The sequence below is a fragment of the Cebus imitator genome, unplaced genomic scaffold (genome assembly GCF_001604975.1).
Source record: "Cebus imitator isolate Cc_AM_T3 unplaced genomic scaffold, Cebus_imitator-1.0 Scaffold40, whole genome shotgun sequence".
In the NCBI taxonomy this organism is placed as follows: domain Eukaryota; kingdom Metazoa; phylum Chordata; class Mammalia; order Primates; family Cebidae; genus Cebus; species Cebus imitator.
Window position 1 is genome coordinate 213573 of NW_016107355.1, and position 13442 is coordinate 227014.

General features: G+C 34.7%; 1 protein-coding gene across 2 annotated transcripts in view; it reads right to left on the minus strand.

Annotated features, from left to right (window-relative positions):
• TLL1 (tolloid like 1) overlaps positions 1–13442 on the minus strand; it is a 239333-nt gene that overhangs the window by 162008 nt on the left and 63883 nt on the right. The gene's annotated exons all lie outside the window — the stretch shown is intronic.

Here is a 13442-nt window from a genome sequence, read left to right on the forward strand (position 1 = left end):
AAAAATGGATCAATGATTACAATAGAGTTCTGGAATATAGCTAGATGTTTACATTCGTTGCCTGGAAAACTTCACTCCAGTGTAGAACACAATGGCTGAGTAGGGGGCTTATGAAAGCATTCAGTCCCACAAGAGCTGTCTCTACTACCAGTAGCACCAAACCTTAAGTCATACACAGCTTAGTCAAAATTCTTCTCCTCCACAATAGTACTGTGTCACTAAGGTAACACACATAACATAGCTCTTTTTTTTTAACATGACATGTTGTTCTCTTGAAACATTTTCTCTTCTTCAAAGATCACCTAGGCCTTCTTGAATGTAGCTGCTGACCATATTCACTGCCCATGGCATTAACTGTCTATACGAGGATAACTGGCATTAGCTGTGCATTGGTGAATTGTGACCAAGACAGATTTTTATTAAGGGTTCCATTCCATTCCTGCTAAGATTCCCCTATGTTTCAGCACTACGTCACAGACTGCCCAGACCTCATCTGCCCATTATTTTTCTCACTCCAATTCCTTACCCTAATCCCAAACCTCCTGCACCTGACATTTTCTCTGCTTGAAAGATTTTAAACAGTAATTCAATTTATCTAATAGGTGTAGGCTAGTCAGGTTATTATTTCTTTATGAGTAAGTTATTGTAGTTTAAATCCTTCAAAGAATTTGTCTATTTCATCTAGTCTGTCAATTTTATGTGCATATAACTTTCATAGTTTTCCATTTTTGCAATGCTAATATTAGTAATTACATCCTCTCTTTTCATTCCTGGTATTTGTAATCTGTGCGTTCTTTATTTTTCACCTGGTCAATCTGGCTAGAACTTTATGAATGGTATTGATTTTGTTCTCAAAGAATCAGTTTTTGGTTTCATTTTTTCTCTAATGTTTGTCTCTTTTTAGCTTAAATGACTTTTGCTCTGATCTTTATAATTTTCTTCCTTGTGTTTGCTTTAGGTTTTCTGTTCTTTTTCCAGATTCTATAGGCTAAAATTATTGATATGAGAACTTTTTGAATAGAAACATTTAATGCTATAAATTATCCCCTAAGAACTGTTTAAGCAACATCACAAATATTTTGATGTTGCATATATATTTTCTTTCAGTTCAAAATATTTCCTCATTTCCTTTAGTATTTCTTCTTTGGCCATTTGAGTATTTATTGATATGTTATATACATTATTTAATATTTCCAAATACGTGAGATTTTCAACATACCCTTCTGTTGCCAATTTCTACTTTAATTCTATTATCACAAACTTTGAATAATTTCAATTTTTTAACTTAGACATTTTTTACAAACAATGTGGTCTATCTTGGTGAATGTTCCATGCATACTTGAAAGAATGTGTATTCTGCTGTTGTTGGGTAAAATGTTCTATAAATGTCAACTGGGCATGCAGACTGATGATGATGTTCAAATTTTCTGAATATATTTGCTCATTTCTCATCTCTTTGTTCTACCAATAAGCAACAAAGGGAACGCTAAAGTCTCCAAATATAATTGTGTATTTCTCTCTCTTTTCAGTTCTTGCTTCACGTTTTGATAATTTGTTGTAAAAATAAGTAAATAAAACAACAAACAAAAAAACCTACATAAATAGTTCTGACTTGCTAAATTGATCCTTTTTACATAATATCCCTTCTTGTCCCTGGTAATTTTCCTGGTTCAATATTAATATCAAATAAAGTCTTCTTTATTGCCACTCTAGCTTTTGTTTTAATTTGAGTTTGTATGGTATATGTTTTCCATCCTTCTATTTTTAACTGAATAATATAATGACAGCTGTTTCCAGTAGAAAGCACATAATTGGATCTTTGTTTTATATCCAAACTGATCATCTCTGCCTTTTAATGGTGTGGTTAGATCATTTACATTTAATGTAGTTATTAATATGTCTGGATTTATGCCTGACATTTTATTGTTACTTTTCTACTTGTTCTTTGTGTCCTGTTGGTGATATAGTTTGGCTGTTTCCCCACCCAAATCTCAAATTGATCTCCCATAATTCCCACATGTTGTGGGAGGTACTCCATGGGAGATAATGGAATCATGTCAGTGATTTCCCCCCTACTGTTCTTGTAGTAGTGAATAACTACCAGGAGATTATATTGGTTTCACAAGGATAATCACCTTTTGCTTGACTCTCACTATCCTCTTGTCTGTCACAATGTGAGATGTACCTTTCACCTTCTGATATGATTGTGAGGTTTCCCCAGCCACATGGAACTATAAGTCCAATAAACCCCTTTCTTTTGTAAATTGCTCAGCCTTTGGTATGTCTTTATCAGCAGCATGAAAACAGACTAATACAGTTGTGAGTTTTCTATCATTGCTGTAGCAAATTAGCAGAGTGGCTTAAAACAATAATCATTTATTATTTCATAGATTCTGTGGGTCAGAAGTCTGGAGACAGTGTCACTCAGCTAGTTTCTCTGTTAGAGCTTCATAAGGCTGAAACCAAGGTATTAGCTGAAATCAAGGGCTACATTTTTTTGTGAAGGTTCCAGGAAAAATCAGCTTCTAATCTCTTTCAAATCATTGGAAAAATTCAGTTCCTTGCATCAACAGAGCCGAGGTGCTTATTTCTTCACTGGCTGTTAGTTGGGAACATTTCTCAAATCTTTATATTACCTACATTTCTCCTCATCTTGCCCTCCAATAACAGTGGTTTGGGTGTTTCTCCTGTTTCCAGTCTCTCTTACTTCCCCTTTTGATGAATTTTTCTAACTCTTTGTCTTGCTTTTCTATTTGTACCAGATCATTTAGTTACAGTAGGTACATTCAGATAATCCAGGATAATCTTCCTATTTTAATATCAGCTGATTACATCTTAATCATATCTGAAAAGTCCCTTCACAGATATACCTGGATTATCACTTGATTGAATAACCAGAAAAGAGGATGCCTAAGGAAATATCTTTAGAATTATGTCTACCACAGTCTTCCCTCTAGCCTTCAAAGATTCAAGACTCTCCTAAATGTAAAATACCTTCATACTTCTTTCAATATTTCTAAGACTATTGCTATGCTTTGAATGTTTTCCCCCTCCAAAACTCATTGAAATTTAATCACCAATGTGGCAGTATTAAGAGGTGGAGACTTTAAGAGGCAAACATTTATGAATAGATTAATTCATTCATGGATTAATTCATTAATGGATTATCACAAAAGTGGGACTGAAGAATATACAAGAAGAGGAAGAGAAGCTGAAGCTAGCATAATTAGCCCCCTCACTATGTAAAACCCTGCACTGAGTGGGACCCTGCAGAGCCTCCATCAGCAAGAAAGCCTTCATCACTTCTGGCTCCTCAACCTTGGGTTTCTCAGCCTCCATAAATATAAGCAACAAATTCTTTTTCTTTATAAATTACTTAGTTTCAGGTATTCTGTTATAAAAAACAGAAAGTGGACTAAGACGAGTCTCATCCCATTATAGCAACAACTCAAAGCATCTCATTTAAATCTCATTTGCTGAAAAGTCTAAAAATTCTCAACTAAATTGAGTTTAGTTGAATAACTCATTGGGTATAACTCCTGGGAACAACTTTTCTCTATCTGTGGATCTGTGAAATTAAAGACACAAGTTATCTGCTCCTAACATACAATTGTGAGGCCGGTATTGGATATCAGTTATAAATATGTCAGTTCCAACCTGGGAAACATGGACGCTAGAACAGAGTACAGACCAACTAAATACATTAGGTTTCAAGGCCTGAGAAAACTCCTCTGTCATTCGCAGCTCCGTCCTTTAAGCTCAAAATTTCATAATTTGAGCAAGTTACTCTGTCCTCTGAGTCATCCTTTTTCCTGAAAGGTAGCATCTGTTGACAGCTAAGAGTTTTATCAGTAGTTTTATTTACCAATAGACTTGGAGGGATCCAACAGCCTTATTTCGTTTTATAGCCTCTGACCCCTTCTGTCCATGCTGGGAGTAACGTTTTACTGGTATAAAATTCTCAACAATCTTTTGAGTTTGGCATTAATTTCACAGGGTTTCACTCCATTAGAAAAGATGCCTTTCTACAGATTTTTCCTAGATAATCTTTCTTGTTTGGCTTCTGCAGAGATTGATAAGTGACAACACCCTTCAGATTTCTAGATGCCTGCCCCCTCGTTTGAATGAAGCTGTTCTATAAATCATACACTTAATCTCTTTAAAGAGTATTTTATGTAACTAAATAATCTTTTAATCTCTCTGAGATTTCAGAGAAAAACCATACAATCATATCCTTAGCCTTTTCTCCAGTGCATTCTTTGCTGACAATGAATCTCTTAATTTTAGTCTTTTGCTGGGTAAACTGAAAATTTCTAAAATCATTAAGTCTTTGCTCCTTTTTGTTCAGCAGTTTTTCCCTCAATTTATCTCTTTCCTCTCAACATATTTCTATAAACTGCAAGAAACCAGTTGTTATGGACTGAATATTTGTTCCACTTCTTCCTTGCCCCCAGCCAAGAAAAATTATATGTTGAAGGTCTAACCTCTAGTCTAGCTGTATATTTGAATAAGAAAGTAATTAACATTAAGTGAAGTCTTAAGGATGGGGTCCTGATTTGATAACATTACTGTCCTCAAAAGAAGAAACATGTGGAAGCTCCCCATCCCCACCAGCTCACACAAAGAAAAGGTCATGTGAGTGCACAGCAAGGCCACCCACAGGCCAAGAGGGCAGCCCCAGGATGAACCTACTTTGCCTACTTGATCTTGGACTTCCCAGTCTCCAGAACTGTGAGGAATAAATTTGTTTTTATTCCACCCAGTCTGTGGCATCTTGTTATGGCAGCCCAAGCAGACAAATACACTAGGAAATATCTTTAATATTTTGATTGGAAATCTCAAGTAAGTATCCAAGTTCATCACTTAAAAGTTCTACTTGCCACAAAACTACAAGACATAATTTTGCTAATCCCTCTTCAACATATAGCAATCACCCCTCTTCCTCCAGTTTCCAATCACATGTTCCTCATTCTCCTTTAAGGCCTCATCAGAAGCATCCTTAATTTCTACTATTGTTCTGTTCAAGGTAATCTAGGCTTTTTCTATGATGTTCCTCAAAATTCTTCCAGTCTCTTCCCATAGTTTGATTCCAAAGCCACTCGTGCATTTCTAGGTATTTGTTGCTGAAGCACCCTACTTCAGGAAAGAAGATCTGCATCTGCTTTTACTACTGCCTTAATAAATAATGACAAATTTTTATGGGCACCATGGCTCATGCCTATAATCCCAGCACTTTGTTAGAACGAAATGAGCCAATTACTTGAGCTCAGGAGTTCCAGATCATCCTGGCCAATATGGGAAAACTCTGTCTCTAAGGAAAAAAAAAAAAAAAAAAACTGGGTATGTTGGCATGTGTCTGTAGTCTCGGCTACTTGGGAGGCTGAGATGGGAGGACTTGAGCCTAGTAGTTAAGGCTGCAGTGAGCTGTGATCATGCCACTGCACTCAAGCCTGTATGACAGTGTGAAACCCAGTCCCCCCCCCAAAAAAAAATAAGACAAATTTAGTGACTTAACACTTTGTTTATCTCACAATTCCTATAGGTCAGAAGTCCAAGCACAGTGTGGCTCAGCTGCTTTCATTGATTAGAGTCTTACCAGGCTGATCTTGGGGTGTCAGCAGGGATGCATTCCTTTCTGGAGACTCTGAAAAAGGATCACTTCCCAAGCTCATTCAGAGTGTTCACAGAATTCGATTCCCTGGGTTTAGAGAGTGAAGTCCTAGTTCTCCGGCTGTCATCTGTGAACCTCTCAGCTCCTTAAGGCCACATATGCATTCCTCCTCAGGCTTCAGTTCTCTCTGATTTCCTTCCTCTTCTGCTACATCTTTCTGCCTGCCTCTTCTGTTTTCTTATGCTTCTAAGAACTTATGTGATTACAGCAGGCTCACCTAAAAAATCTAGGATAACCCCTCAATTTTAAGCAAACTTAATTCCATCTGCAGAGTCCCTTCAGAGCAGTACTATATCCGGATTAGCTTGATTGAACAACTTGTGGACAGGTATCTTGGGGTGGAGGTGGGAAGACATCTTTAGAATCTGCCTAACACACTTATGTTCTTGTTTTTCATTCCCTGCCCTTTTTTGAGATATATGAATATATTTTACATTCCCATTTTAATTTTTCTCTTGGCTTTTTTATTATAATCATTTATTTAGTTCTTTATATAATCTTTTCAGCTGTTGTTCTAGTGTTTACAATATACAATTCATACTTTATATCACCTATTTAGAATTAATAACTTTATCATTTCAAATTTTTTAAAAATGATAAGTACATATGTCCCTTACCCTGTCTCATTAGGATGTTGCCATATACATCACACTGAAAGCCCTACCATTATCTCTGCTCTCTGATGAATCGCCAATCATTCTCTCTCTACCAGACAACTCCTGTCAACCTATGAATTGCTCCAATATGTATCACTCTTTTTAAAGTCATCCCATTATCCCAAATGTCTCTAATACTTCTATACCATTATCTGCTTATCATTCAGATAAATTTTTGAAAAGCTAGATATGCTGCCATTAGATCCTCCTCTCCAGCTTAATAAATCATGCCCAATTTTTGTCCCATTCACATCACTAAAACTTCTCTTGCCAAGATTAGTAATATTTCAGTGGCATCGGGCAAGGCTGACCACTCACTCTCAGTGACTCACAATCCCACTTTTCCTCTATATCATCAGCTATTCCTCATCAGTTGATTTGCTGACTCTGCAAAATTCTATTTCCTAAATGTTTTAATTTCTCAAGCTTTTTCCCCAGACTTGTTTCCCTCTCAATCTTGTTGCCTCCCAGATTAACATACCCATGTCTCTGTATTTGAATAGTAGTTACATATCAAAGATTGCCAAGTTCATTTCTTGAATTAAAACCTCTTTTTTGAGTTGCCAACCCACATATCCACTGCCTAATTGATACCTCTAATTGAATGTCTCAGACATCTTCTGCATAGCATGTCTAAAATCTTTTGATCTCCCACCCCTAACGTGTAACCTTAATGCCAGAATTATACATCTGCAGAAATGGCACAGATTTTATTTTCTTCCAGTTTCAATCTTATTTTTATTCAACTAACCACCACCACAAGAGTCCGAGTCACCATATTCTTCCTTGGGTGCTGCACAAGCCTCCTGCTGGGGTTTTTCCTGTTTCACTGTTGCCTACATCTAAACCAGTCTCCAAGAACAGCAAATTTAAACACTCTAAAATACAGACTTTGTCATCCCCTGCTTAAAACGTCATAATTATTTCTCTTTATACTGTGAAAGAAATCCAATTTTTTAAAATTATGGCTTTAAGCACCAGATAAAGTTGATAATCTCACTTCAAAGTCTACCATGTAGGGTACAGAAGACAAAAAATTCAGACTTTTTAGCAATAGAGTGACAAAATTTGATGTACAAAGATAAATTTAATGCAGTATACTTTAAAAAATCTTTTCATAAGACATAGCTTAAAACCAGCTGTTGGGGGTACCAATAATAAAAGCATCTTCAAATGCTAAATGTACCTCCAAAGGGGTATTTCATTATTTTGTTACAAAGATATATCAGAAGACAGCTTATTCTCAAATAGCTGGGCCCATAAAGCATAAAACAAGACTTTATTTGAAACTACTAAAAATGTGTATGTACAAGCACAAAGAGGTCAATTCCCAAAAGGAAGGTGGAATAGGAAAACCTAATAATATTCTGATGAGCAGAAGCCAATATATAGTGTGCACATGCAGCAGCAATAAAAAAAAATTTCTAACTATAAAAAGCCTAATAATACCATGATGAGCAGAAGTACATATATACTGTGCACACGCAGCAACAATAAAAAAAATTCTAACTATAAATGATCAACTCCCAATAAAATATAGAGCAAGAGGTCAGAAATAAAAAATAACTCCAATCTAATTTAGCAGATTTATTTATATGGTACATGCATTTTTTTTTCATGGCTTTAAATGATGAAGTCAGTGATAAGTATTTTGCTTCACATTTTCCAAAGAGTACATGTGGCTTAGGAAGACTATAGGAAACAATTTCCAAATAACCACAGCCAGAACTCAGACTCATGATTTACTTAATACTCCCTGGCATGAGTATTTTAAAAGTTCAATTTTTAAGAAGATAAGCAGTTTTATTTCAAGCTTTTGCATGCATTTAATCTATGCTTAAGAAAAATCACATTGAAGAGTATAAGAAAGAAACCAAAAGTATAAAATATTACCAAAGAGGAAAAACTTCTGATCTTTTAAAATTTGGAACTCATGAAGCTCTCTAAGAAGATGTGTAATAGCATAAATAAAATTAACATTACAGTACATACAATAATGAAGAGAAGTTTTCTATCTCATCATGGAGATGACTCAAGAAATTTAACACTTTGCTTTTTTGCATGAAAACTTAAAATTTACTGTTTTGAATATAGGGTTTTAAACCACTAAATAATTAGACTGCAAAGAAGAAAAACCCATTTAAGCAACGATTCTATTTGAATGAGCTAGCAATCTTTACTTATATGCCGAGTACAGGAAATGAATAATGGAGTTAATCTTGCAATGTAATTAATTTCAACTTAAGGTACTTAGATAAATACTGCAAATTTAAAGGTGAATAAAGAGAACCTGAATGTCCTATTCACCTTTGATAACTGAAGATTTTTTTTTCTGTTCTTTTCAACAATTAACTGAAATATTCTCAGTGAAAATATCTTTCTGACATGAAAATAAATGGTGTCCATGATCCAAGACCAGTGATAAACTACACATTTTGGTTTCCTGAGAAATTCTACATATGTGATTATATGAAAAGTCTCTATGTAATCTAAAATACTCGTCATAAAAACAGCTCTCAGCTGGGCATTGTGGCCCACACCTTTAATCCCAACACTTTGGGAGGCCGAGGAGGGTGGATCACAAGGTCAAGAGATTGAGACCACCCTGGCCAACATGGTGAAACCCTATCTCTACTAAAAATACAAAAATTAGCTGGGTGTGGTGGCACATGTCTATAGGTCCAGCTACTCGGCAGGCTGAGGCAGGAGAATCACTTGAACCCAAGAGGCAGAGGTTGCAGTAAGCTGAGACAGGACCACTGCACTCCAGCCTGATGACAGAGCTAGACTTCATCTCAAATAAATAAATAAATAAATAAACAGCTCTCACTTATTAAGTAAGCACTCTAATGGCATGTATGCACTTAACATATATTATCTATATTCTCACAGTTATCCTATGAGGGTGGAATAGTATTTAACCCATTTTTACAATGGAAGAAGCAGAAGCTTAAAATAAATAATCTGTTCAAATTCTACAACTTATAATTAATATATACATAGTAGATTCATAATTATATAAAATATATATACACACATACAAACACACACACATTCTGCTCTCAATTACTTCCCTATTACTTTATACTGAAAGGTTTTCAGTTAGGTTACATTCTGGTAATCCAAAGGAGGTTACTTTTGCCTCAACTCAATCATGGAGTTAGACAAAACAGTAATTATAATGCAAAACGAAAAGATAAAACATGAAGAATAACATGGGAGGCCACATTGATTTTAACTCAGCCTCCCGCGGACAGAGAAATAACTCTTTCGGTTCTAAGGATGCTGTTGTTTAAACTGAGTCATGGGGGAGCATGAAGGGTTAGCTAGGAAAACAAAATAAGGAGGGTGCTGGGAAGTACCTCAGAGGCAAGTGCATGACAAAGCCATGGAGATATGAAATGGCTCATTTATTCCAGCAATCACAAATGCCAATGTTGTTGGGAGCATAATGCTTGTGGACAGAAATGGCAAAAAAATGAAAATACATCAGCAAATGTTCCTGATGAAGAAACTATGATTTGAGTTCTTTTGGGAAAGCTACTTAACCTTTTTCTGAGTGTCCATTTCCATCTGTAAAAATGGGCTAATAATATATAGAATTTCTGTGAGGAATAAAGGAGTTACTATCCAAAAATTAAAACACAAGGATGACTAAGACACCTTACACGTTGAGTCATTTGCTATTACTAACAGAAGAAAAGTAACTGGGTCCAGACCATACAGCTAGTAAGTGTACCAGCCAGGACCTAAATCAGATTTAAGGAACTCTAATGCCATTGATTATAGCACTACCTGAAGCCTAGTGGCCTATGAAATGCAGTAATTATGTTTTATAATCTAGAAAAAAAATGCTAATAAACAGCTATTGCTTATAGGATTTAGTCCTTATATGTGCGAGTGTTTTGTTTAGACAATTTTTTCTACATTTAGATTAATTTTAAGTTTTTTTTCAAATGAATGTACTTCAAATCAGGTACATTTTTATGTTGACACTGGGCATTAAATATCCAAACAATTCGTTAAGGGGTAATGCCAAATTAGATCAATTACTAAATCTCAGCAACAATAAATTATCAAACTATGGTAGTTTTATCATTCATTAAACAAGCTTGTCCTCTGTCTCTAATCTGAAGCATAAATTCTATGCTTTGCTATAATGGTTTGCACTTTTGGTTCATCTACCCACAGCACACATTATCTACACTTCAGGTGATTTCTTCTCTTTCACTTAACTATAGACTCTTTCCTAAAATGGGATTCTTGCCTCATAATTAGGAGAAGTTCAATTTATTATGTAGAACATCAGAAAAATTACCCCTTATCAAAGTCTCTTTTCTATAAACTGATATATAAAGAGTAGAAATCATCTCTGCATCATCACACAGCAAGGTCCCATGAAGTAAATTCTTTGTGTTCAAAAGTAAAGGCAATAGAACAACAGTCATAAACAAACAAATTACGTCTTTCAAAATTACACACCAAGAAGGCATCTATTTTAACTTTTATATAACCTTGACACAATTATAAAGGCCTGAAGATAGAGAAAACCTATTTGCCTCAGATCTAAATGATGTAAAATAATCATAAATCTCCAATATAACAGAATTACGTTAAATTCTGAGTTATTCTATCCAAAGAATTAATAAAATAAGCAAATCTAAGAGACAGGGTTGAGAAAATGCATGCATTTTCAGCTAAATGGCAGAATGTAGAAGAGTCTAGGAAGAAATAAACCCCCAAATGGTGAATGCTTACAAGATGAAAGCAAGCCTGGCTCTGCCCAATATAACATTCAGTCCAGAAATTAAATAACAAAGGTTGGCCATGTGCATTCTGCTCTCTAATAAAATTGATGGTATAAGGAAAAAGCCATATAACCTTATCATTTTTCCTAACAATAACATAGCAAGGGATATCTAGGAGGAGAAAATCTCATGGTATTTTGCTTTGAATAATTTCTACTTTGCATATGTACATATTAATGAGAAACCTTATTTTTTTGAACAACTAAGAAAGAAATTTCTCCTTTTCATACCACAGGTTCAGCCACCATAAAATTACCAATACCTTTGATGATGTATCTATCATCAAAATACACATCATCAAGGTATATCATTCAATGATGAATGTATATGTGTGTGGGTGTGTGTGTGTATTGAATTTAATATAAACACATGTATACATTTTTAAGTTCTTAGAAATTCCAACTTCCTTATGTCAGTTTTATGAAATTTACACTCAGTAGATTTCTTTAGTATACAAATGTGTACTCTATACCTCTTATTAGAATAAAGAAAACAATCGCTCAAATTGGATTTAAGCAGCAGTGATGGAATAGAAACACTGAATGCAATCACATAGAATTTTTTTTTAAGAAAGTACCAAACAGATTGATTTAATTGCCAATTAAATATATGAGGTATAGTTAAAGGTAATTCCAAAATGCCAAGCCTAACTGCATAGAAAAAGTGTGCTGTGATGCAAACAGAAAAATAACATAAATGAAAATGCCCAGAAAGAAGATGGATATGTGGAATTTTACTTCGGTCAGTGCTAGATGTGATGGTAAAAGTGATCACTGATGAAAAGACAGACAAGGGACAATGATAAGAATCTGAATTGTATCCATGTATAAAAGGCAGAATAGATACAAAGTGGAAAGATAAAAATAGACAAAAGAGAATGCAATTTAAAAGAGAGTAATGAAAATCAAAGGAAAAAGAATTCTAGCAAGAAAAATACATGGTGTCAAATGCTGCAAAAGACTGCAGCTTATGTACAAGAAGTCCATAGGAATATTTAAGAAAATAGCTGCTGTAGACTTCCCGTTTCAAGATTGATATGAAAAGACATTTCCATACCCTTCTACTCTCAAACACCTCCCTTAAACAATAAATAAAACAAGAAACCAAAATGTAGACACTGTCTTCAATAAAATTAAGAAATATCTGTGACTCAAAGAAAAAGTAGACAGAGAATTAGTGACCTAGTAGAGGCAAAGAAGAATAAACCTTACAGAAATAATGAAGAAGAAACAAACCAATTTGCCCTGTAGAACCCTAGAAAGCTTCAATACTTTGAGGCTCCAAAAGGCTGAGATGAGGCTGGCTCTGAAAAACAGTGGGTCATTTGAAAATCTGTTGAAAAAAATGTCTGTATAACCAGTGTTTACCCTATTCAGATACATCAAGCTACATATAATAAGTTTATAGATATCAGAGAAAATGCACTAGTCAGATGCAAGATATAGAACACTAAGTTCATAATAAACCCGGCATGAGGCATTAGTCACAAGAGGGTTAAGTGATATTCTGCATAGTCATCAGTAAAATTCAAAGCCCCCTTTTCCTGCCCCATATTAATAAGATTGGCAGCTTATATAATCAATAAGCATATTGGTGGCTTTTTCTCTGAAATTAGAAAACCACACCAAGAACAACATTTACAGATAATTTTGGGGCCCCCAACCAATGACCAGCTAGTTATTTGATCACTCTACAATGAAGCCTCAAAGTTTGCAAGATCCACCATGCACATAGAGATTCTGCTCAGATTTTCTGCTCTTCTCACTAAATATGATTGCATCATTAAGAACGATCAGATATCTGAGAAACATAACCAACTTTTTAAAAAAGCAAAACAAAGAGAGAAAAAGAATTCTGAGGAAACACAGAAAAAAATCTAGGAAATCATAATTAATATTCACAAAGAGATATAATGACATTGCAACCATGAAACAAGAATAGGTGTTTAAAAAGGTTTAAATGTAACTTAAAATAAAATATGTATTAGAAGGGTAGTTTTAAAAAATTATCTACAGGTTGAGAAAATCTACAGAAAGAGTACAGAAAAAAAGAGATTTTAAAAGGGAAATTCTAGGAACAGACAACATTGTTTGGCAAGGGCCAAAGATAGGGAAAAGGACTGGGTACAAATGAGCACAGGGAATTTTTACCATGACTGTGGGGCAGTCAAATGACTATAATTTGTTATCATATCAAACTGTATGTTTAACAGGGATGATTATACTTTTAAAAATGGTGTAAAGGCAGAAAGTAGAAAAACAAAGATAAAATTAAGAAAATTCATCTAGAAGACCAAGCCTTCAACTA